This window comes from Hevea brasiliensis, chromosome 12 (genome assembly GCF_030052815.1).
Source record: "Hevea brasiliensis isolate MT/VB/25A 57/8 chromosome 12, ASM3005281v1, whole genome shotgun sequence".
In the NCBI taxonomy this organism is placed as follows: Eukaryota; Viridiplantae; Streptophyta; class Magnoliopsida; order Malpighiales; family Euphorbiaceae; genus Hevea; species Hevea brasiliensis.
Genome location: NC_079504.1, coordinates 31,397,635 through 31,423,038, shown reverse-complemented (window position 1 = coordinate 31,423,038; position 25,404 = coordinate 31,397,635).

Genomic DNA, 25,404 nt, shown 5'->3' with positions numbered 1-25,404 from the left:
GAAATTGTCCAACTTAGCATCTAACTGGGTATAATTAAGGTCATTAAGTGTGATTAATTAATCACCAATTAAATAGGACAAATAACAAAGTGACACATGTTAAGAACGGGATAAGTATCCAAGGCATATAAAATGACAAAAATTGTCTTTTTCTTCTTCCTACTTCAACCGAACCTCTTTCTCACTCTTTGTAACACCCCTATTTGTATAGCTTGGTATATTTCACTATTTCGGTGACCGGAGTCGGTCCGGACAATTAAGGGGATTAGAACCACACTTAAGACAACTAGAGAAGCCATAGATACAAATAATTAGTAATTGCCAATTAGTTAAGTATAAATAAGAAAAACAGAACATAAGAAGTTAAACGAGCCGAGAGTCACAGCGATGGGTGACCTTCTCGGGAACGACTGCGAAGTTGATTTAAACTCAAATTTCGAACTGTAAAATGTGATGCCGCTGTCCTTAGGACTATTACGAACATAGTGGAAAAGAGAAAATCGTGAAAAAGAATTGTTAAGTCAGTCAAATAATTAGGTAAGAGAGCCAGAAGAAATATTGAATTATTTGCAAACCGGGTTGAACCGAAGAGGGGCAATTTGGTCAATTGACCCCGAGAGCTGACTCCTGACCTAACTGTCAAATAAAATCGGAGAAAAGAAAATTTCGGAGTCGGAAATTAAATTAAAGAACTAATAGAAACATAAATAGAAAAAAAAAAGGAAAATGAAAAAGTTAAAAAGCTAATACATCACTTTTATGACATCAAAATGATGTCAAAATTGATTTTTAATTTCCCACCATATTTGACCAAGTCACCCACACATAATAAGACATAAAATCATAAAAAATTAAAAAAAACCACTTACCTTGTTCCTCACCAAAATCGGCAGCCATCTCTCCCTAAGCTCACCATTCTTGTCCTCCATGAAAGCTTGAGTTCAAGCTTTTAAATCCCTACTAAACCCCAATTTCTCCCATAATTATTCCATAAAAACTTGTTAACCTCACTTGAGAAGAAGATTGATTACAAAAGAAAGAGGAAAAGAAGAAAGAAATTGAAGATTTAGCATCCAAGTGAGGTTAGTGATTTAAGTTGCAAAATTAGTTTATTAGTTGTGTTTATAGCTTAACTAACTTAGAAATAAACTTAAAATGAAATGAAATTAATTGTTGGACCAAACTGAAAATTCGGCCAGCTAGGGTTACTATGCATATGCTTGTGTTTTGATTGAATTTAATATGTTAGGCAAGCTTGTATGAATGTGGTAGTGAGATTGATATGCTTAGATGTGGTTAAATGCAACAATTTAGTGAGTTAGGGTTTTGGGACACTTAGGGTTTAGAGACAAAAATGTGAGAAATTGGTAAATGATGTCTTTGACCTAGTTTGAAGTGAGAAATGGTCATTTGTGACCAAATGAAGTGTGTTAGAAGTGTTTGAATCAAAAGCAAATTCGGATTCAATGTGGTCATGCTGCAGGCAGCTAGACCAAGGTCCCTTTGAGGGACCAAAACTGAAAATTTACAAGTCCAATTGGTATGAGACCAATTGAGAATGAAAACAGACACAAAATGACACAATTTTCATTTAGGAAGCATGCCCAAAAAGTGACCAAAACCTAGTGAACAAATTGACCAAATCCGGAAATTCTCAGTCTGCCCTATACAAACTGACCAAATGAACAGTGTTTGTTCATTTGGCCATAACTTGAGCTAGGCAGGTCTAAATAACCTGAAATTTTATCAGTGGATAGATGAGATATAGACCTAAAACTTTCATGAAGAACACAAACCCAAATTATGCCATTAACCAAGTCATTTGGCCACCCAAACTTGGTGACCTAAAATTGCCAGAACCAAAATTTGCCCAGAAATCTGGGTTAAGTCCAATCCGGTAGCCATGGTTCAAATGGCTATAACTTGAGCTACAAAACTCCAATTGGAGTGATTCAAAAAGGAGAATAAACTTAAGACAATAGGGAACATTTTCTATGAAGAAAGATTTGCAAAATTCTAACAGAAAAATGACCAATGGAACAGTGCAACTTAGGACACCAAAACTGAAAATTTGCAAATTTGCATAAAAAACTTAGAATTTGAGTAAACAACCAAAACCAACAAATTTAGTGACCAAAATGTGGTATGTGGATGAAGTTGGAATTCTCATACCTATTAAGCCTTAGAAAGTCAACAATTTGACTTGAATAGTGTAGTGAATAGTAACCCCAAAACACAAAATTTAAAGAACATTAAGTTTAGCACATTAGAGCTAGGTATAAGTGAATGTAAATTTATTTTTGGACTAATGATGAGTTATGATACTGAAACACTGTGAAACTGTGTGTTTCAGTGAAAAAGAACACCGGGAAAGAACCCGAGGAATCGAGTCAAGGCCAAGAGGCGACTCGCTTAAGGTTTGTGCACAACGTATAATTTCTGTAAATTATTTTCTGCATATTGTTTTGAATAATTTGAAATAGTGAATTGTGACAATATTTATGATGCTTTGATTTAAATTGTTGAAAGTTATTGTGTATATTTGAAATGACAATGTTTAGTAAATTGTTAAGATAAGTTTTGAAACCACAGTGTCATGACCATATATTTGAACACCTCACTAGCATGACTAGTGGGGGTAATCAGTTTTGAATTTTGATTCCTTCTCTGGCTGAAGTGTTGAAGTGTGTGCCAGTAGAAGAAGAAATTGAATGGATATTCATATTTTTGAGCTTGCTAGCCTTGTGATGTGACTTCTCCTTAGCCTCTGGCTATTGAGATTATATTTGTTTCGAATGGCATGATATAACTGTGGGTTTTATGTAATGTGTTTTGAGACTTCGAAATGAACTTGTTTGAATTAAAATCTCATATTTCATGTTTTGAATTTAATTCTCATGTTCAGTCCAATTTTTTGAATAAATGTGATTTAAATTCTGCATAAAGATTATTTTAGTATGTTGTGCACCACTGAGTCCTAGTACTCAGCGATAGCTATTATTGCTGTCGTATATTTAGAGACTAGAGGAGCAGCAGAGTGAGCTGCTGAGGACTGTAGAGCGACTTACCTTGAAGTTATATCGGGTATAATTTATACCCTGACTGTAAATATTTATTTTGATGTATGTATTGCACGTAAATGTATGGACATGTAAAGTTGGTCTTGAGCAGCTTGTACAAAGTTTGTATAAAGTTTGTAATAAAATTTAGTTTGAATTTCTTTTAATGTAAATTTTTGCAATGATGTATATAAATTACTTTGTCATTAATGAAATATGAATGGTAGTATTTTATTCTGAATTGAATGAAATTCATTAATGGTATTTGATGATTGTTGGATATTGGAAATTGTGGATTTGAAATTTGGAAATTGATAAATGTGTTGAAATTGATTGAGATGATTGTGAATTTGAAGAAGTTATTGAGAAAAATTATTGGAAGTGCCTTTTTACAGGTATTTGAAGAACTGTTTTCTCAAAATACATAAGGCACTCTGCCGAAATTTTTATAAAATTTGCAGAAAAATAAAATGGGCCAAAAATTTTCACTAGTTGCCAACTTTAATTAAATGTTTTAATACCTATTAGAAAATGCTCACCACTTATCAAAAGTAAGAAAATTGTTTTAAAATCCCTTGTAGGGTACTTAATGAGTTATCGGTAGGTGAAGTTCGGTAGTTCATTAGGTATTTTATGGGATCATGTTATGCCTTACAGAGGGGTAAGGTGTGACACTCTTCTTCTCCATTTTTCTTTCATCCAATCTCAAATACAAACCCTAATTCATGATCTAAGATGATGTTTTGTTTTAGAATTGAAAGAATTGATTATCAACACATGAAATCAAAGTGAAAGGGAAGGAAGAATCAAGAAGTTGGTGAGCTAATTTCAAGTGGTAGAATTATTGGTGTAGAACCAAAACCACATACTAAATTGGCTTGGGGATTTTTTATGAAAAGTGGTTGCAATTGGGAGTAAATTTCTGGAACTAAGTTGAGGCAAGTGCCTGTCTAAGCTTGTTATAAAAATTGTTACTTTATGAATCATTGTATGGTGATTGCCAGGATTAGTGAATCCAGTGAGCAGTCTATACTAATTTGGCTATAAGTTGAGTTATAGAGCTCCAATTGAGATGCAATTAAACCAAAATTTTCTTAAGACATAGACCTACAATTTTTATGTTTTGACCCAGACCTAATTATTAGGGTAAAGTGGTTGAAATTTTAGAGAGATTTGGTATTGTAAAACTAGAATTTCAGGAATTCCATCAAATCTGGTCATGTGACCTTTGTGTAGTAAACAGGGCATAACTCCTTCCGTACACCTCGAATTGAGGTGCTACAAGATGCTTTGGAAACTTAAAACATAGGCTTAAAATTTTGCTTTAAAGACCCTGTACAAATTTTAGGTGTAAAGTATTTGAATGTTGAGTGCTCTAAGTTGGAAATCTGAAAACCTAGAATTTCCAGGACACTACATCTATGAATAATAGTTAGTAATTTAGCTATAACTCATGATGTAGGCATCCAAATTAAGTGATTTTTGAATTGTTAAAAACTTACAACACGTAGGAAGATATTTTATGGAGACTACTTTAATTGAATCTGTCTTTAGAATGGTCAAATTAGCTTATGAACAAGAACCATGAATTCTATTTGTAACCAGAACTGGTTATGCAAACACTGGACAGTATGTAGAAATTGGAGCATAACTTAAGATCTAGACCTTGGAATGGGGTGATTCCTAATTCAAATGAAAGTTAAGACCCTAAGCTATAAATTGTATGAAGACCATAAAAGCTAATTCTATCTTTAGAGTATCCAAGGAGTTGATAGAATATAGGGTACCAAATAGGTTTTCCCCTGAAATGGTAATCTACCTTCTTGAATAGTTTGCACATAAAGGGGTATAAATGAATTTCTACATGTCTAAATTGGATTAAATTAATTTCTAATGAAAGTTAAGACATAAATTGACATGTTTTATGAAGGGAACTGGTCTTGAAAATGTCTTTCTCTAGGTCTAATTATGATTGCAAAATCATTTTGGGAATCTACCTTATGGGAAATTAACATGATTGATTCTAAATGCTATGTGAAAATGGTTATGTCCTTATTTTAAATATGAAATTGATTATATGATGATGCCAATTGGTGTTAAAGTGATGAATGTCAATCCTTCCTTATTATGAATATGTAAACAAGTATATGATAATGACAAATAATGTGAACATGATGAGTGTCAATCCTTTATGAATATAAGAATGTTCGAATCACCTAATATCATGTTATAAGACTATTGAGACCCAAGATTCTACTAAAATTAAAGATAGAAATCGGATAGTTCGGCATGCCAAATAGAGGGATAAGCTAGCAGATCTGCAAACTAAAATGAATATATATCTACGAGCATGTAAAGACGACATCTGAAAGATGGTGTCGCAATATGTGTATTGATTCTAAAAATTCACGTAATACGACACCTAAAAGAAGGTATTGCTGTGGTGAAAGGACACATAAGACCGCATCCAAAAAAAGATATTGTAGTAGAAAAGAGAAAATGTATGACGACATCTGAAAGAAAGTGTCGCATTAAAATCCTAGTATCCGATATAAGGAAAGTTATAATAGGAAGGAATTGAGCTATTAAATGGAAATAATAAAATGACCAATACGCATGTTAAATAAGTTACTTATTTGTTTGTAGATTTGGATCTTACTTTGGTTAATGGATAACTTGTTTCTTTATGTATATTTCATAAGCAAGATCAGTTGATTTCAATTAAATAGCTACAGTGAAATGCCTTATTTCATTTTTGAAAGGTTGTTATGAATGGTTACCTGCTTGAAATTATTGTAATCAACTATTAAATGCTTATAATATGTATAGTTATAGATGACTATTAAATGAGTCATCTAAAGCTAGAGATACACGACTAAGCTTTATGCTTAACAAGATGGTTTTTACCTCGTGTAGGTACTGAAACCGAGGGTCCACATAGAGTAGATCACTAGAGTCTGCATCATATGAGTAGTATTTTGTCAAGGTTTTAATTAGGGTTGGCTTCTCTTTACTTTATAAATAACTCTTGAATAAATTGTATAAGTAATTTTTGAGGATGAAGTTGTATCTAAGTAAATAACTTGGTTGTAAATATTGTATTTTGCTTAAACCACTTGTGAGAAATTTTCTTTTACTTAGTAAATGTGGATTGTTCATATGAAATCAAGATATACTTCTTATCATAGGTTGTGAAATTATAGGTAATGCTCCAGGTTCAGCCGTTATGCTACCAGCTCAAGGGTTGTTACAACCTCCAAATTATATGGTGCTTAATTTCCCTTTTCTAATTTTTTTGTTCAATAATTTTTGTTTTGTTCCTGCCCCATGGACACACTTCGATTAACACAACCAAGACTAAGATTTTCTCTCTAAATACCCTTAGGATTCCTCTGAAAAAATCATGGTTTAACCTCTCCAGCAAACTTATAGTAGCATATTCTATTATTTTCCTTAAAACTAGTATTGAGTGGGTCTTATCACACCCTAAAACTCAAAATAAGGAATCAAAGAAAATCTTGGTTATATTTGACAACAAACTTGACATCTTGAGATGAAATCCAAGTAAGATTGAGAATTCTCAAAGCTTCTTCGAGACTAGTTTTTTTTTTCTTTGAAACTTCTTGAGATGAACAAAAACCAAAGACCAAAGCTTTTGCCAACTCTACTTCCATGCCATAGGCATTCTGTTTATGTCATCCTCCATAGTTAGAGCTTCCATTCTCTTAAATTAATATGTGGGCTATGCTTAACTTTTTAATGAAACGTGTATAACTCTATTAACTTTGTGCTATTTAAAATAGTTGGGGGTTTCTTTGGACCAAAATATATTTAAGTATTATAAAATAAGGCAAAACTAAGAGAATAATATAAGAGAGAAGATTGAGAAAAAGTAGAATTTCTTATTAATTTTCAAGTGTATAAAACATCACATACAATGCCTCTATTTATAGGTATATATGAGAAGATGAAGAGTTCACAATTAATGAAGTACATAATAAAGTACATTAAACTTATGGAGAGAAAATGAAAGTTTAGAAGTTAAGAATACCACTCCCCCTTGGATGTCCATATATTAAAGAATATGCCTCATTGAAACCTTACTAGAAAAAAAAAACCCAGTGGGAAAAAAAATCCTAGTGAAGGAAAAAAAATACATTATTCTTTTATAGAATATACAATGATACTGCCTGACTAAAAACCTTTACTGGGAAAATCCAATTGGAAAAAATCATAGTAAAGGAAGAAAAAGTACAGTGCATATTAACTCTCCCTCATGAAGATATCACTTGAGATCTTTGAGTCTTTACATTCCAATCTTATTCACCAACTTTTCAAAACTTATAGTTGGAAGTGCTTTGGTGAGCAAATCAACAAGATTATTGCCTGAGCGAATTTGTTGAATATTAATTTCACCATTCATCTGAACATCATAAGTGAAGAAGTATTTTGGAGAAATATGTTTTGTCCTGACTCCTTTATTGTATCATTCCTTTAACTAATTTATGCAATTAGTATTATCTTCATGCAAAATGGTTGGAACTTCCTTTTTAGCAAGTAGATCACATGTACTTTGAATATGTTGAATTACACATTCTCGATATTTCATGAATTATTAACATTTTTGCATGGTTAGAAGAAGTAGCAGCTATAATTTATTTTGTAGAACTCCATAAAATAATTATACCTCCACATTTAAATATATAGTCTATTTGGAATCTACCATTATGTGGTCAGATAAATAATTTGCATCTACATAACCAATCAAATTTAAATAATCTACATCTGCATAACCAATCAAATTTGGGTGTGACATGTTAATATAATATACACCCTTGGAACAAAACTATATCTTGCTAACAAATTTACAGAAACAAAGAACTATATCAGGTCGAGTATGACTAACAAGATACATTTGTGCACCTATTGCACTAAGATATGGTGCTTTAGGACCAAAGAGCTTCTCATCATTTCATCAAAGTCAGAAAGAGTCCTTTTTCTTATCAAGTAACCTTACAACCATTGGTGAACTAAATGGATGGCCTTTATCCATGTAGAATTATTGTAATACCTTGGTTATATAAGTTCATTGATGGATAAAAATTTCATTTTTTCAATGCTCAATCTGCTGGCTGAGAAAAAATTTTGTCTTCCTAATGTCTTTCGTCTCAAATTCTTTTTACAAAAATTCTAGAATTTTAAAAAGTTCTTTAGGAGTTTCAATAATGTTTAAATCATCAAAATAAACTGCAACAATGGCAAATTTAGATCCTAGTCTTTTTATAATATCACATGGACATATCTAATTATTTTTATAGCATGCTTTCAATAAATATTCACTAAGCTGATTATGCCATATGTGTCCAAGTTGCTTTAATCCATAATGATATAAAGGTTAATAAACTGACCCGACTAGAGCTCGCCCATTCGAGATTAGAACCAGACAAAACCCGCCCATCCGAACTTGGAACCAGACAGAGCTCGCCCATCCAAGCTCAAAAACCTGACACCTAAAGAACCAAGCTTTGAGGAGATCTCTGAGAGCATTTTGACCTATTTTGAGAGATCGGACAAGACAAAGAGATCAGTACTCTTTGAGTTCGAACCAAACACTGATCATGCCACTGATCACATCTAATTCCCAGCATAATCTGAAGATGATTGCCGTTATAACTTAAATAAGGAATTAACGAAGATCTAGCCAATATTTCATCCCAATCACATTCCACCCAGAAAACTGTCATCTGACCTTAGGAAAATTTAACAAGCAAAAAGAGAATCTCTCAAGGAGTATGTATACAGGTTCAACACAGAAGCCATACAGATAGAAAACCTTAACAACGAAATAGCCTGTGAGGCGATAAAAAAGGGATCCAGAAATAACAGATTTATGGATTTCCCTAATAAAAAAATCCAGCTTTGGACTACGAGCAACTGATGGAATGAACAAAGAAGTACATCAGGTTAGATAATGAAAGAACAGCCTTAAAAGAGGAAAGGTGTGCAGGTCAAAGTTCAGAAAGAAGATATGAAAAAAGACGATGTGACGAGTGAGCTTATGTTTCAGACTCCGAAACCTCTCGATGAGATCAGTATAGCTCTTACACACCGCTGATAGAATCCAGAGCTTAGATATTAATGTGGATACAAAAAAATAGCCCATAAATCAAATGGCCACAAAAAATGAAATTAGAAACTGCAAATCAAAGATATAGAAAGAAGTACCATCATTTTCACTACGATCACGAACATACCACAGATGAATGTCAATAGCTAAAGGATGAAATCAAAAGACTCATTCGATAAGGAAACCTCAAAAGGTTTGTTAGAACAAAAGGGTTATAGGATAAATCAAAAGATAGGAGCCAAGAAAAACATGATAAAAAAGACCCATTAGAATCATTAATGTCAAAGTAGGAGAACTAAGAGGGCATAAAAGTAATGGTAAAAGGGTAGCCAAGGCTCTCAGCTCAGAAAATGTATTTTCCATTAACACGAAATCCATCTTCAAGGATTCAATCATTTTCAAGCTAAAAGACTATGAAAATACTAAAAAACCTCATTCTGACCCTTTGGTAATTAATATTTTATTAAATAGGTATATGGTATGAAGAGTTCTTATCGATATAGGTAGTTTGGTCAACCTGATCACACTAGAAATTTATAAGAAGCTAGGATTAAAGAAAGCAGACTTACCAAAGTAATGTTCCCCTTGGTCGGACTAGGAGAGAAGACTGTGCCAGTAGCTAGAACCACAATCAGCCCAGGAATGCTACAATTGATCTATAAAAGCAGCGAGCAAGGTCACACTACCAATCAATCTCCTAGAAAATCTAAAAAGCAGCATCTCTCTAGAGCCGACAGATCATATAGAAGAGGTCAAGCTTCATGTGGGAAAGAAGATCAGGATCAACATCACACTGTAAGGTCCAAATAGGGACGAACTCATCCGAACGCTTGTCGAGAGATCGTCCACCTTTGCTTGGAGTTTGAAAGAAGTGCCAGGAGTATATCTGATAGTCATGGTTCACAGCCTCTATATTGATCCAAACACCAAGCCAGTATAATAAAAGAAAAGGAAAATTATGGCAGATAGGTAGCAAATCATTATAGAAAAGGTCTAAAAGCTATTAAAAACAGGTCTCATAAGGGAGGTTAAATACCCAACATGGCTAGCAAACACGGTCTTAGTCAAAAAGTAGCATGGCAAATGGAGGATGTGTGTCGACTTTACTGACCTTAACAGAGCATGCCCAAAAGACCATTTCCCTCTAATAATAATTGATAAGCTGGTTGACTCCACAATAGGACATTCTGTATGCCTTATAATAAATGCCATCTCTGGGTACCATCAGATAAAGATGGATTCAAAAGACAAGGAAAAGACAACATTCCTCATGGACATGGGAGTCTTTTGTTATAAGGTAATGCCTTTTGGAGGTGCAACTTACCAAAGATTGGTCAGCAAAATGTTCAAAAAGCTAATTAGCAAAACGGTAGAGGTATATGTGGATGACATGATCATAAAAAGCAAAAATCTGAAAGATCATTGAAAAGAAATAGCAGAGGCATTCGATATATTTGATAAAGTTAGAATGAAGCTGAACCCAAAAAATGTACATTCGAAGTCAAAGTAGAAAAATTCTTGGGATTTTTAATCTTAGAAAAAGGAATAAAGGCCAACCCAAAAAAAAGTATAGCCATTATGGAGATGAAGCCACTAAGAAGCATCAAAAAAATTCAAAGATTGAATGGGAGAATAACCACTCTTGGACGTTTTATGTCGTACACAGTAACGAAATGTCTACTATTCTACAAAGTGCTCAAAGTAAGAAAGAGCTTCAAATGGGGAGAAAACTGTCAGTAGCATTCAATGAACTCAAAAATTTTTTAACAAACCCTCCTCTATTGGACTCGCCTAGGTAATGCGAGATCATGTACCTTTATCTTACAATGATTAAGGAGACTATGAGCTCGGTTCTAGTGAGAGAGAAAGACAAACAATAAAGACTAATTTACTATGCAAGCTAAGTCCTGAAAGGAGCCAAACTTAACTATCTGACCTTGGAAAAATTAGCCTTTGCCGTGCTCTCAGAAGCTACAAAGTTAATACTATACTTTGAGTCCCACACCATCGAAGTACACATAAACTGTCCCTTAAGAAAGATCTTGCAGAGGCCAAACACGTCAGTTCGATTATCCATTTAGTCAATAATATTGGGAGCCTATGACATTAGGTATGTTACTTAAATAACCCTAAAAGCATAGGTCCTTACTGATTTTGTTGTCGAACTCACACCATTACCGAAAGCAAAAATAGAGCATAAGGCAACATGGAGCATTTGGGTCGATGGAGCAGCAGGCACTAGCAGATTAGGAATTGGGATTGTTTTGGAAGGCCCTCAAGGCATAAAACTAAAGCACGCCGCACAATTAAATTTCCAGGCTATAAATAATATAGCCAAGTGTAAGGCTCTGTTGATTGCCTTACGCATCATTAAGAAGGTAAGACTAATGTTACTATATATTCTGACTCTCAATTGGCAGTGAATTAGTGTCAGGGTAACTTCCAAGTGTAAGATCCGAACCTGGGGAAGTATGAAGCCATAATACAATAGTTAATAGCCCAAATCCAATCTAACTTTGGAGATGTCACAATCGTACAAGTACCTAAAGGAGAGAACTGTAATGCTGACACCCTACCCAAAATGACAGTAGCAGGGGAGCAGCACCTATCTCAATCAAACCACCTTAAGGAAATAAGTCAACCACCAATTAATCGGGGAGAGATCCTCCTAATTGACATCGGTTCAACATGGATGTCCCCAATCTTCAATTATCTCAAGTATGGGACATTGCCCAATGAGCCTTTGGAGGTGAAGAAGACAATACAAAAGTCATCAGGTTACATTGTTCTCAAAGGTCAACTCTACAGGAAGTCTTTCACATAACCATGGCTAAAATGCATCTCACCCGAAGAAGAAGCAGTAGTTCTGATTAATATTCATGAGGGACCATGTGGAAGCCACAATGGAGCTTGGACAATTGCCAAAAAGCATTTTAACAAGGATACTTTTGGTCTACAGTAGTAGATGACGCCAAAGATCTAGTTCAGTAAATGCCAGCAGCATGGTTTCATCCCTCGAATCCCCACAAAAAAGTTGACGCGATCGGAAGCCCTTGGCTATTCTACCAGTGGGGAATAAATGTACTTGGACTGTGCCCAAAAGCTGTTGGATCCAGGTAATACGTCATCATTGCCATAGACCACTTCACCAAATGGCCCAAAGTAGAAGCAACACAACTCATCATCACCAATAAAGCCATATCTTTTGTCAAGAAAAACATATTTTGCCGCAGCGGCATCCCCAAAGTCATCATCATAGACAATGGAACTCAGTTCGAATAGACATAAATTTAGAGAATTTTATACAGAATGGGGAATCAACCTCATATTTATTTCAACATATCATCCACAGTCCAACAACATGATAGAAGTTACTAACCAAACTATCCTAAGCGAACTAAAAAGAAGACTAGACAAAGCAAAAGGATGATGGCCAAAAGAGCTCCCATTTGTACTATGGGCGTTCCGAACTACTCCTAGATCAACAACCGATGAAACTCCTTTCTCCTCGGCATACTGCTTAGAGGAAGTAACCCCCATAAAGATTAATATCTTAAGCTTCCGAATAGAGAATCCAAAAGCAGTAATAAACAATGAAGACCTCAGATTCAATCTTGATCTGGTAAAGACAGTAAGAGACCAAGCTTTCATCAAGATGGAAAAATATCATTAGAGAATAACTAGCATGTATAACCAAAAGGTAAAACTCAGATCCTTTATTGTTGGCAATCTAGTTATGAAAAACTAGATATTTCAGGAGGCACAGCAGGAGCAGTAAAGCTAGGTAGCAACTAGGAAGAACCATATATAATTACAAAAGTTATCCACCCAGAAGCTTATAAGATCGCTTACTCGAGTGGGAGCAATCTCCAATAGGAATGGAATGTTTGCAACTTGAAAAAATATTATCAATAAATGAGAAGTTCAGATTCAATTTTCAACAAGTCACTCGATCTCAGAAGAGACATCCGATATACACACATTATCGCTGATCTCTAAAAAGATTAGAAGTGTAAAGACCTTATCCGATGCACAGACCTCATCTGAGGCACAAAAACCTCGTCTAAGGCACAAAGACCTCGTCCGAGGCATAAAGACCTCATATGAGGCACACAGACCTCATCTGAGGCGCAAAACCTCATTGTCGCAAGGGATTTTGCGGTCGCCTGGACGATCCCTCACCGAAGTGGGAAGGAGTGAGGAGTCGCCACTTTAGTTTTGAGGGAAACTAAAGGAAACCATTTGAGAAGATAAATTGAAATGAAACCACTTCAAGACAGAGATTCTAGGTCCGGGGTCCGTAAACGGGTGGGGAAGGTGTTAGGCACCCCACCTCATCCCTTAATAAGGGTGAGTAGATTTAACTTCCCATTCTTCATAAATTAGTTAGGAGGGCTTGAATGGAAATGTCAATCCTTTTGACAAAAGGAATATTTGATTTTTCACTAATTCGGATTACCCAGATACATAAGTAAATGAGACAACCTTAGTGAGGTGCTGTTGTATGGTAGTTTTGTTCAAAGGGCTATTTTGTTAGAATTCAATTTTGGGGATTGGATGGGACTTTCCTCCGATCTCTTTTAAATATTCATTAAAGTTTTTAGATTAAGAACTGAATAAGAACTCTCCTCTGATCTCCTTTGAGTATTTATTTTAAATTTTAGATTGAGAACCAGATAAGAACTCTCCTCCGATCTCCTTTGAGTATTTATTTTAAATTTTAGATTGAGAACCGGATAAGAACTCTCCTCCGATCTCCTTTGAGTATTTATTTTAAATTTTAGATTGAGAACTGGATAAGAACTCTCCTCCGATCTCCTTTCTAAATGTTTATTTAAAATTTTAGACTGAGAACCGGATAAGAACTCTCCTCCGATCTCTTTTAAATTATTTGTTATAAAATTAGGTGAGGATCGGATAAGACTCTCTTCCGACCTCTTCGAAATTTGGACACAGCCATATATCATAAGAGTCTAAGTTTAAGAGTTCTGGTATTTAAAGGTGCCAAAGGTCGAAATAAGACTTCTTTTAACTCGTTGGTACTTTGTGACTAAATAAGGGACGCAGGACTGAATTTTGCTGACCTTCCCTAAGGTCACTTTACCAGTATCCTATCTGTACTCTTTTACTTATCTGAGTTTTGATTTTTATTCCGCCTTATGGCATTATGCCGGATCGCCTTCCACGTCAGCCTAGTGATTCAATTTTGCTATTTCCCTGACGTGTTATTTAGACCCTTTTTTTTCAAAGAGACACTTTAAACATAGTTACCTACATTTTGTCTAGCTGCTTCTACGTCACTCGGGACTTGCGTTTAGAAATAATAAAGATTAACAAAAGTGTGGGTTAGCCAACACGGGAGTAAATTAGAGCATATCTTTTCTTTGTATTTTTTTAGCATGACATGAACTTAAAGAAAACAATAGGCATAAGAAAGAGGACAAAGGAAATACGTGAAACGAGAACTAGACTTAATAAAATGGCGATATTAACACTGACCTGTAGGGAGTCGAGTCTATTGAACTAACTACAGAATCACAAAAAGTAGCAAGATTGCAGGTTGGCAGCCGAAGGACTAAGGTTCGCCTCAAAATGAAGTATTCTTTGTTAAAATGTAAACGGGTCAAAATAACCAAGCTTGAGTGGAGTTGAGCTTAAACAATATGAATGGAAATAGAGGATAACAAAGACAAAAAGTGAGAGTGTCACAGGATAATGAACGAACTGAAAATGAAAAATTTCAGTATTCAAGAATCCCTTTTGCAAGAAAACACTTCAGAAAACTAGTTTCCAAAGTTTTTTTCTACGAAAACTCCAAAAAAAATAGCAGAGTAACAAACTGAATTAAGTTTCAGAGTTATTCCACTATAGTCACTGCCTCTTGTCTATATTTTTTCTGTCCCCTTGAACAGTTTTCATGCAGGTATTTATAGGAATCGGGTGTTCCATCTGAAGGGTCAAGATCTATTTTGAGGGAGATGGAGGGTCAGGATTTCAAAGGACATGATCTGAGGCTCAGGAATTAAAGAGAATCAGAACGGACGGCCGAGATCTCCCTCAGAATATTTGTCCTTTTCTTCTTTTAATCTAACGGTCTCAAATTCTCTTGTCCGGGGCGATCCGATGGCTAGGAGTGAAAGGCGCTGGTCTTGTCGTTAATTTTGAATAATTTTTGTAAAAGGAAGATCAAAGCCCTTACCGGAGTCTGATCGGCGTCGGAAGAACTTGAGAAAACGAGAGAACTTTGAAGTTGTGAGCAAGAGACTGAAAATGACATACAGAAGCAAATGGCTAACCCCCCCCACCCCCCCACCCCTATTTATACTCGTCCGAGCATTTAATGCTCACAAGGTTCCAGGCAGTGCATCGGTTAGCGGGACACGCCAGCTGTTCTGACACATCTCACTCATATTCCCAAGAAGGGATCGGTTAATTATAGAGCGGCAGATCAAGGTATTACGGATCGGATAAGTGTCATTCAAATGAAGAATCAGATCAGATAATCACATTAGAAATCAGAAAATAATCAATAAGATGATAATTGACAAAATAAAATCTTTATTTCCAAAAGCTCGGATTACATCATTTGGGCGATCTCAAGAAGATCGGACTACATTTCCAAAAGTCAGATTACATCATCTGGGCGATCTCAAGATCGGAATACATTAGAGATCTGATTACATCGAAAGGCCGATCTCTAAAGATCAGCGAAACATCCTATCTAAAAGAGGCTTATGTCAAAGCCTACATTGTGATCGATCAAAGGTATGTAACCGATGGCCATTGTCGGAACACCCAATGTGGAGGGAAACCGCTGTCGGAACACCCAATGTGGTGAGAAGCCGAATAAACTCGAAAGAGCAACTGCTAAGGGTCGGCAGAACATTAGCAATTTGCTCGGCCAAAGTCGGCTCGCTGATTATGCCAGTCGAATGTATTATCTGGTTTCACTTCAGTTAAAAAATTTTTTAACACCTGTAAATAGTGCTCACCACTGTAAAAAGAAGTAAGAAAAATTTTAAAATCCCTTGTAGTGTATTTAATGGGTTATTAGTAGATGAAGTTGGTAATTCATTAGGTATACTACGGGATCATGTTATGCCTTACGGAGGGGTAGGGTGTGACAATCTCTTATATGGGTGGTTTGAGTTTGATACCACTTACATATCTGTACTTTGTATGGATACTTCAATGTGTGTTGGCTCAGATTAGTCATATGTTGGGACAGGTGTTCAGTCAAGAGGGGATTCGTAGCCTTGAGTAAACAGGGTTGAAAGTCCTATGTGGATTTGAGCTGTTCTTGACAAGATAAAGTTCCTGGCCAGGATGGATGACTTTGTCAGGAAAGGTGTTTCCTGATGGTAAAGTCTTATATGCCAAGAATCAGATTTCAAATGAGTGCATAAGATTCCATATAAAGGGGTTTGACTCAACCATGACCCTAAATGGAATTAGGACATAATACGGAGGAATTTTAGTGCATGGTAACGTATGATCAAAGGTTCATTATTAAGATATTCCTTATTACTAATTGGATGCCCTTGGCATGCTATGCTAGGTGTCAACCATGGTCTATGAGATGCCTAAAATGATTTGGGGAAATCATTTGTGGTCTAGAAGAGTTCCAATGATATTAAGAGTTAATATCATTTCTCATTGCCAATTAGTAATGAGCTTAGTAAGTCACACACCTACACAAGTTTAACCAACAAGTTAATTATGATTTAATTGATTAATTAAAGAGTTTAATTAGTTAATTAAATGGTTTTAGTTTGCAATAAGATTGCAAAGTCCTTAGCATGACTTGAAACCAAATCTTGCATATTGGATGTATGATGAAAGTTGAACTTATATTTAAAGAGTTTAAATATGAATTCAATTGTAAGATTAATTAATGGAGATTAATCAATTAATTAATTAATATGTGATATAAATTAATTTGAGAGAGAAATTACTATTTTGGGTTGAGAACTCAAAATTCAACACAAGGGCAAAATGGTAATTTTATAAGGTGACACGTGGAACCATGAGATGGTGACATGTGGCACCTATTGATGTTTGCCATTTGTCTTCCATGTGATGGAAGATGACATTTAGATGATTTAATCTTGTCTTGACAAGTGAATTAATGAGATTAAATCACACTAAAAGCAAGATTGAATAGGATGTTGACAAGTGGCACTTCATTAATAGGTTTTGTCTCTTGTATATAAATACAAGAAAGGAAGAAGACTAAAAGAGTTGAATTTTTTTTCTTCTTCTTCTTGTTGGATGGCACACTCTCTCTCTCCCTCTTTGTGCTTTTCTTCCATTAAAGCTTGAAAGAAAGCTTGTTTCTTTCTTGATTCAAAGATTCTAGAAATTGTTTCTAGCATCTATACATCTATAGAACATCACCAAAAGCAAAACCCTAATAGTTAGTGGTTGGCAAGTACATAGAGAGGACTTGGGCTGCCTAAGGTGATCTTTGGTGGTGGCTAGTAATGGACAAGCTAGAGGAGCTACAATTGAAGCTCTAGGAGACTACCAAAGAGAGCAAGAAGTTTGATTCTCCACCCCATTAGGTTAGAAGTCTGTAAACCATCTTTTAGTTAGGGTTTGATAGGTTTAAATGTTAAACCACAATCTTTAATGGCAAATGAAAGAACTGTGCATGTTAAAAGGGTGTTTTGATAAGCCCAAGGTCCTTAAGGTTGGTTAGGATCATAAAACATATTGAATGTTTGCATGAAACCCTAGAAAATTTTTGAAATCTAACCTTCAACCACTTCTGTTGCACCTTTCATTAATTTGGTATTTAGGCTGCCCTTGATATGCTTTGCATGGTTAGATCTTGATTTGTTGGTAGAAATGCAAGAATTCAAAATTGGGAATTTAGTGTTTTGAGCTAATTAGGGTTTGTTTGAATTGATGCTCTATTGATATTTAATTGGTCAATTCATGACCATTTGGTGTAGTTTGGACAAGAATTTGAGTGAATTGTGACCTTAATTAAGGTAAAGATTAGGCTGCCCTAAGTGTGCATTCTGGACCCTTTGAGTCCAGTGTACTCTTGGGGTTATAACTCAAGCTAGATAACTCCAATTGGTGTTAGGCCAATTGGAGGTTAAACTAGACACAAAATTCAACAACTTTAATGAAGAAACCTGTCCCAGAAAACCAAACTAAGTGGCTCTAAAAATTAATCTAATCCGGGTAAAACACATTCTGCCCTGGGCAAAATGACCAAATGAACAGTATTTATTCATTTGGTCATAACTCAGTGTAGAAAGGTCCAATTGACCTGAAATTTATATCAATGGACAGCTTAGACAATTTAGGACAACTTTTATGAAGAACACAACTTCAAATTCTAACCATAACCTAATGAAATTGCCCACCAAAAATCAGGACACCAAGTTGGCAGAATGGAATTCTGCCCAGAAATTCTGGGTAGATACCAATCCGGCCAGCCTTGTTAAAATTAGCATATCTTGAGCTAGAAAACTCCAAATGGAGTGATTCAAAAATGGAATTAAAGAAGACACATAAAGGAACAACTTTTATGAAAAGAATTTTATCAAATTTTTACTGTACAAATGACCAATGGAATAGTAATCTTAGTGCTTAAAATCTGAAAATTATAAATAACCAACACTAAACTTTGAAATGGCATTGGCAACTAATGCCAACACTTTTGTGAACCAAAATGTGGTGATTTCATGTGATTAGAACTCATGTAACTATTATGTATGAGAAAGTCAATATTTTGACTTGAATAGTAAAATGAATAGTAACCTTACATGTTAAACACAAATATTCAATTAAGAGCTTTGTAATATGCCCTAGTAGACCTAGTAAGATTGGTTTGGATAGGTTGGCATGCCAATAGGGTTCTGATAGCAGTACTACATATGGCATCATGCCATTTTGTGATTTATGGCTTAAGTGGCCATTCTGTGATTTTATGGTTTTTAGCCATTCTGATACTATTATGATACTTGGCTTTGTGCCTGATTACTGTGACAGCTTATCAGCTATTCTGTTGTACACTAGAAGACACTTTGTGACCGATGGTGTGACGGCCTGAGGTACTTGGTACCCAGTGCTAGTTTACCAATTTATCCAGTTCAGCCAACTAGTATAGGTTTCTTGGGCAACCAAAATAAAGATTGATAAATTTTAATCAAATAATTGATATAAAAAGTACCAAATTAATAATACTACAAATAAGCACCAGAAACTTGTCCGTATGAAAAGTCAGCATATACTTTGCATGTTTATTTTATTTTAGCTCTTTTTATTTTATTATTGGCACCACTAAGCAGTATTACTTAGCGCATTGCTTTTGCCACGGGTAGGTACTGGAGATACAGAGCGTGATCCCAGTAGACCCCAGTCCGGGTGAGGATCAGATCTGCGAGTGTCCTGTGTCACCTCTCAGCTACAGTGCATTTGGTAGGACACTAGGTTATATTTTGTATTTTGTAATTTTTGTAAACTTTGTAATTAATCTTTTATTTTATCATGTATATTTGAAACTTATGTAATGTAATTTTGTATAAATATAATTATCTGTAGATTTGTGTTCATAAATAAAATTTGAGTATTTATTTATGATTTGAGTATAAATATGAGGTGAATTGAATGATTGGAAAGTTTAAGAAATTGATGAGAATTTTTTGAGAATTGATGATATATTTGGAGTTGTGGATTTGAACAATTATTGGGAGTGTTTTCTACAGATTCTGAAGAACTGTTTTCTCTATTTTTAGTCGGCATTCTGTCGAATTTTCTATAAAATATTTGGAACCTTAAATTAATTAATAATTTCAATAAATAAATTAATTGACATAAATTTCACTTAGTGACTAATAAATTAATTAATTAATTAATTAAGAAATGGTAAATTGTAATAAAATAAGATATGGTGCTCCGGCACATTGTGTGGCACATCTTGCTCAACTACACTGTAGACAGGTAAGGGGTGTCACATTTAGTGGTATCAGAGCACGGTTTAGTGCGTTTCTGAGTCTAGATAGAGTCTATACCATGCATTGCATTTGTAAGAGTCGAGGTGACACTAATGTAGATCTATTTGTTTTTCTTATTTTGATTAGGATATGGACCCTACGTCACAGAGGGCAGTTGAGGAAGAAGTGGAGAGTCATGCTCCACCTGCAGCTGAGACTGGAGGTAGGGGAGAACCTGCTCCACCAGCACCAGCAATGTCTGCACAGCCTCCACCAGCTATGTTTCAGCAAATGACGGAATTCTTTAGACAAATGGTCGGGGTTATGCTACCACCACCACCTCTACAGTATAAATCACATTTAGAAAAGCTCAGAAAATTTGGGACTGTGGACTTCTTGGGCAAGAAAGAAGATGATTTAGTGGTGGCTGAGAATTGGCTAGACCGCACAATCCGGGTATTGAAGCAACTGCATTGCACCCCATAGCAGAACTTGGAGGGTGTTGTGTCCCTGCTCCAAAACGATGCCTATCAGTGGTGGGACACTGTATCTAGTGAAGTCCGGCCAGAGCTGGTAACTTGGGATTTCTTCCTCACTGAGTTCAGGAAGAAGTATGTGGGAAGTGTGTACCTAGAAGACAGAAGAAGAGAGTTTATTAGCTTGAAACAAAGATAGTTGACTGTAGCAAAATATGAGCGGGAATTTGTGAGACTGAGTAGATATGGGAGGGAGATAGTCCCCACAGAAGTAGAGAGGTGCAGAAGGTTTGAAGAGGGACTAAATGACAACATCAAAATAATGATCACTACCTTGGGAATTACGGACTTCACAAAATTAGTTGAAGCTACAATAAAAGTAGAGAAAGTCAGAATTAATGAGCAGACCAGAAGAGAGAGACAGCAGAAGAGGGGTTCAGGTCAGACTAGTTCATCCTCTGCACCTAGAAAGAAGTTCAGAGGTCCACCTGCTCAGAGTTCAAGTCAGCGTCAAGGTCAAGGTCAGTCCCAAGGACCCAGACCACAGTTCACACCTAGGAGAGGCCAGTCCAAACCATCAGTGGGCAACTCTCCAGGGACGGTGTTCAAAGGACCAGCCTCAGCATCTTCTGCCTGTCTACACTGCCTGAAGTGGCATAAGGGGGAGTGTTGGCGAGTGACAGGTGCTTCCCTACGGTGTAGGTCTACAGAACACCAGCTCATAAACTGTTCGCGCAAAACTGCTACAGCTGCCCCAGCACAAGCAAACAGGCCTACCCCTGCACCTCAAAGGGGTAGAAGGCCCAGTAAATCTGAGGCAGCTAGTCCATCATAGAGACTTACATCTGAGACAGTCGAGAGGCTCGAGGCCAGAGCACTTGCTAGAGCTTATGCCATGAGAGCTCTGGAGGAGCAAGATGCCTCAGACGTCATAAGGGGTACGTTTGTCCTCTACAACATCTCTGTGCATGCATTGGTGGATCCAGGATCTACCCATTCATATATCTGCATCAACCTACCCGTAGAAAGGGGGATACCAGTAGAGGAAAGTGACCAAGACATTCTAGTCACTAATCCATTAGGCCACAGTGTGGTAGTGAATAAAGTGTACAAAGGTTGCCCGTTAAGGATTCAGGGGTATGATGTAACAGCCTCACTGTAGCAATTCTGTGCATTCTACTATTTTGATGACCGGTGTCATTTCGGACAGCTAGAACGTCTAGAAATATATTTAAACTAAAGTGAGGAACCATAATTAACTCAAATATTAATAAGAAAAATTTAGGAGAAATTTTAGAAATAAAATACAATCAAGTTAAATGAGCCGGTGCCCTAGCGATGGGTAACCTAGTGGGAAGTTACAGTCCTCGCAACTAGGAGCCCCAAACCCAAGAGAAAATTTATAAAATAATTTTTGGGACTCCAGAGAAGAGTCATTGAGGTTTCTATGGTATTAGAATGCTAAGAAAATGCTTAGAAAAATTTCAATCGATACAGACAATTTTGGCTCAATAAGCCAAACGGAGGGCATTCTGGTCATTTCATCTTCAAAGATGATTTTTGGCCGACTTATCCAGTTAAGTAAATAATTATTATGACATAAAATGTAAATAAATATTGCTAAAAATTAAATTGAAAATAAGTAGAGAAGAAAAGAAAAGAAAATGAAAGAAAATGCCAATTATGACATCACCATGATGTCATTTAAAAAAATTCCACCAATCACATTTAATCGCCACTAAATTAACTAATAAAAAAGGATAATTGAGACAAAAAAAAATTAAAAAGCCATCTACTTCTTCCTTATCTCAACCAGCCATCTCCCTACCTTAAACCCAACCTCCATTAAAGCTTCACCCAAAGCTTTACACCCTTACCAAATCACCACCAAACCCTAAGTTCCCTTCAATAAAACTTGTCTATACCACTTGGCAAGGTATTTGGCTGCCAAGAAAAGCCAAGAAACTAAAGATTTTTGAAGGGAGAAAATCTCTCCAAAGAGGTTAGTGTCCAATCTTTTACTTTTTTTTTTTACTTAAGCCATGTTTAATGCCTTGAAATAAGTGGAAAGTGTAAGAAAACAACATAAAATTTGTATGTGTGCATCCCTATAATTTCGGCAGCTTAAGGTTGGTTAGGTTTTGATGAATTTACTTGAAATAAAGTGGTTATGAGCTGCTCTTGGCATGAGATGAGTGATTGAACATGTAAGTGCAAGTGTAATGCAAGTGTTATGCATGAATGAACCTTGAAAATGTGGACACTTGAACAACATTAGGGTTTGCTCATATAATGGTATGTCAACATTGTAATGGTCAATTAGTGACTATTTGAATGTGTGTGAGGAGGAATTAAAGTGAGTAACAATGTTGGAGTTGAGCTTAGGCATGCTGCCCTTGCTGACCTGTAGGACTGGGTGTGAGTCCAGTAGGTTTGGGCAGCTATAAATGGAGTTGTATAGGTTCAATTGGTGCAAGTCTAATTGGACATGAAACTAGACACATAATGGCACAACTTTGGTGAAGAAACCCTAACCAAAAAACCAAACCAAGTTGACCTAAAAATTACCCTAATCCGGGTGACCAACATGCTATCCCTGGAAAATAATCAAATGAACAGTGTTTATTCATTTGGTCATAACTCATGTAGGAAGGTCCAATTGACCTGAAATTTAGATCAATAGAAAGCTTAGACAATTTAGAACAACTTTTATGTTGAACACAAACTCTAATTCTGGACTTAATGAAATGAAATTATTGGCCAAATTTGAACTATTAAATCTGGCAGAATGGTATTCTGCCCAGAATTTCTGGGTAGATACCAATCCAGCCAGCCTTACTCAAAGTGGCATACCTTGAGCTAAAAAACTCCAAATGGAGTGATTCAAAAAGAGAATTAAAGAAGACACATAAAGGAACAACTTTCATGAAGACAATATTGCCAAATTCTTACTATACAATTGACCAATGGAGCAGTAAACCAAGTACTTGAAAACTAAAAATTTTGATTTAATTCCTATTGATTGGAAATATTGATTGGCAACAAATGCCAACACTTTTGTGAACTAAAATGTGGCAAATCTATGTGATTAGCACTCATGTAACTCTTATGAATGAGAAAGTCAATACTTTGACTCAAATAGTAAAATGAATAGTAACCTTACATATTAAGTACAAATATTCAAGAAATAACTTTGTAATATGCCATAGTAGGTCTAGTGTGATTGGTTTGGATAGGTTGGCATGCCAATAGGGTTCTGATAGTAGTACTGCGTATGGCTTCATGCCATTCTGTGATATGATAGCCTATAGCTATACTGATTATGAAATTTTACTTGGCTTTATGCCTTATTGCTTTTATGGCTTATTAGCCATTCTATTTGCACACCGGGAGACACATTGTGACCGATGGTGTGACGGCCTGAGGTACCTGGTACTCAGTGCTAGTTTACTCATTTATCAAGTCCGGTCAATTTGTATAGGTTACCTGGGCATGGAAAAGTATAAATGTAATTAAGTTGATTATTAAAGAAAGCAAGGAAATTAAATATCGAGAATGATTACAATAAAAGAAGCTCAAAATCATTAAGAAAGCGATTAATAAAATGCTAGAAAGAGTTAATATCATAAAATATAATTAGCCTTCGATTAAACAATAAGTTAGTAACTATTTATTTCTTAGAAACATAATAACTAGAAAATGTTTACTTTATTTGCATATTATATTTTCTTGTATTATTGGCACCACTAAGCTTTATGCTTAGCGTGTCGCTTTTGAAACGCGTAGGTACTGAAGATTTGGACAGAGAGCCCAGTAGACCACAGATTGGGTGAGGCTGTTCACAGTTCTGCATAGTGTCTATGTCACCTCACAGACTACAGTGCATTGGTAGGACCATTAGGTCCCATTTTGTATGTTGTATTTTGTACTATTTGTAATTAAACGTTTATTGTATCATGTATATTAAAACCCATGTAATGAAATTTTGTATGAATGTAAATTTTTGTAAATTTGTGTTTATAAATGATGATTGAGTATTTAATTATGATTTGAACATGATTACCACGTGAAATGAATGAATGCCAAATAGACGAATTTTGACGAAATGTATGAGAAATCTTTGAGAATGGATGTGATAAATGGAGTTTGAGAATGATTGGAATGTATTGGAAGTGTTTTTTCACAGGTTCCGAAGAACTGTTTTATCCATTTTTAGTCGGTATTCTGCCGGATTTTCTACAAAATTTTTGGAACCTCAAATTAATTTATAATTTCAATAAATGATTTAAATGAGACCAATTTCTTAAATTTCACTTAATGACTATCAACAAATAAAGTAAGAACGGATAAAAATAAATTTAATGAATTATGGTATTCCGGCACACTGTGTGGCATATCTTGCCCGGCACACTGTGTGGCATATCTTGCCGGCACACTGTGTGGCATATCTTGCCCGGCTACACTATAGACGGGTAAGGGGTGTCACGTATGAATTCTCGGCAGACCTGATTGAATAGCCTTTCCACGAGTTTAACGTGATTTTTGGAATGGACTGGTTGTCACGTCATTAGGCAATGGTTGACTGTAAATTGAAGAGAATTTCTTTGAAAACTCATGAGGGTACTGAGATAACAGTTGTGGGGAAAAGGACAGATTTCTCGTCCAATGTCATTTTAGCTACTGTTGCAAGGAGACTGATCAGGAAAGGTTGTGAAGCCTACTTGGCGCAAGTAGTTGATACCAGAAAGGTTAGATCTAGTCTCCATGACATTCCCACTATGAGTGACTTC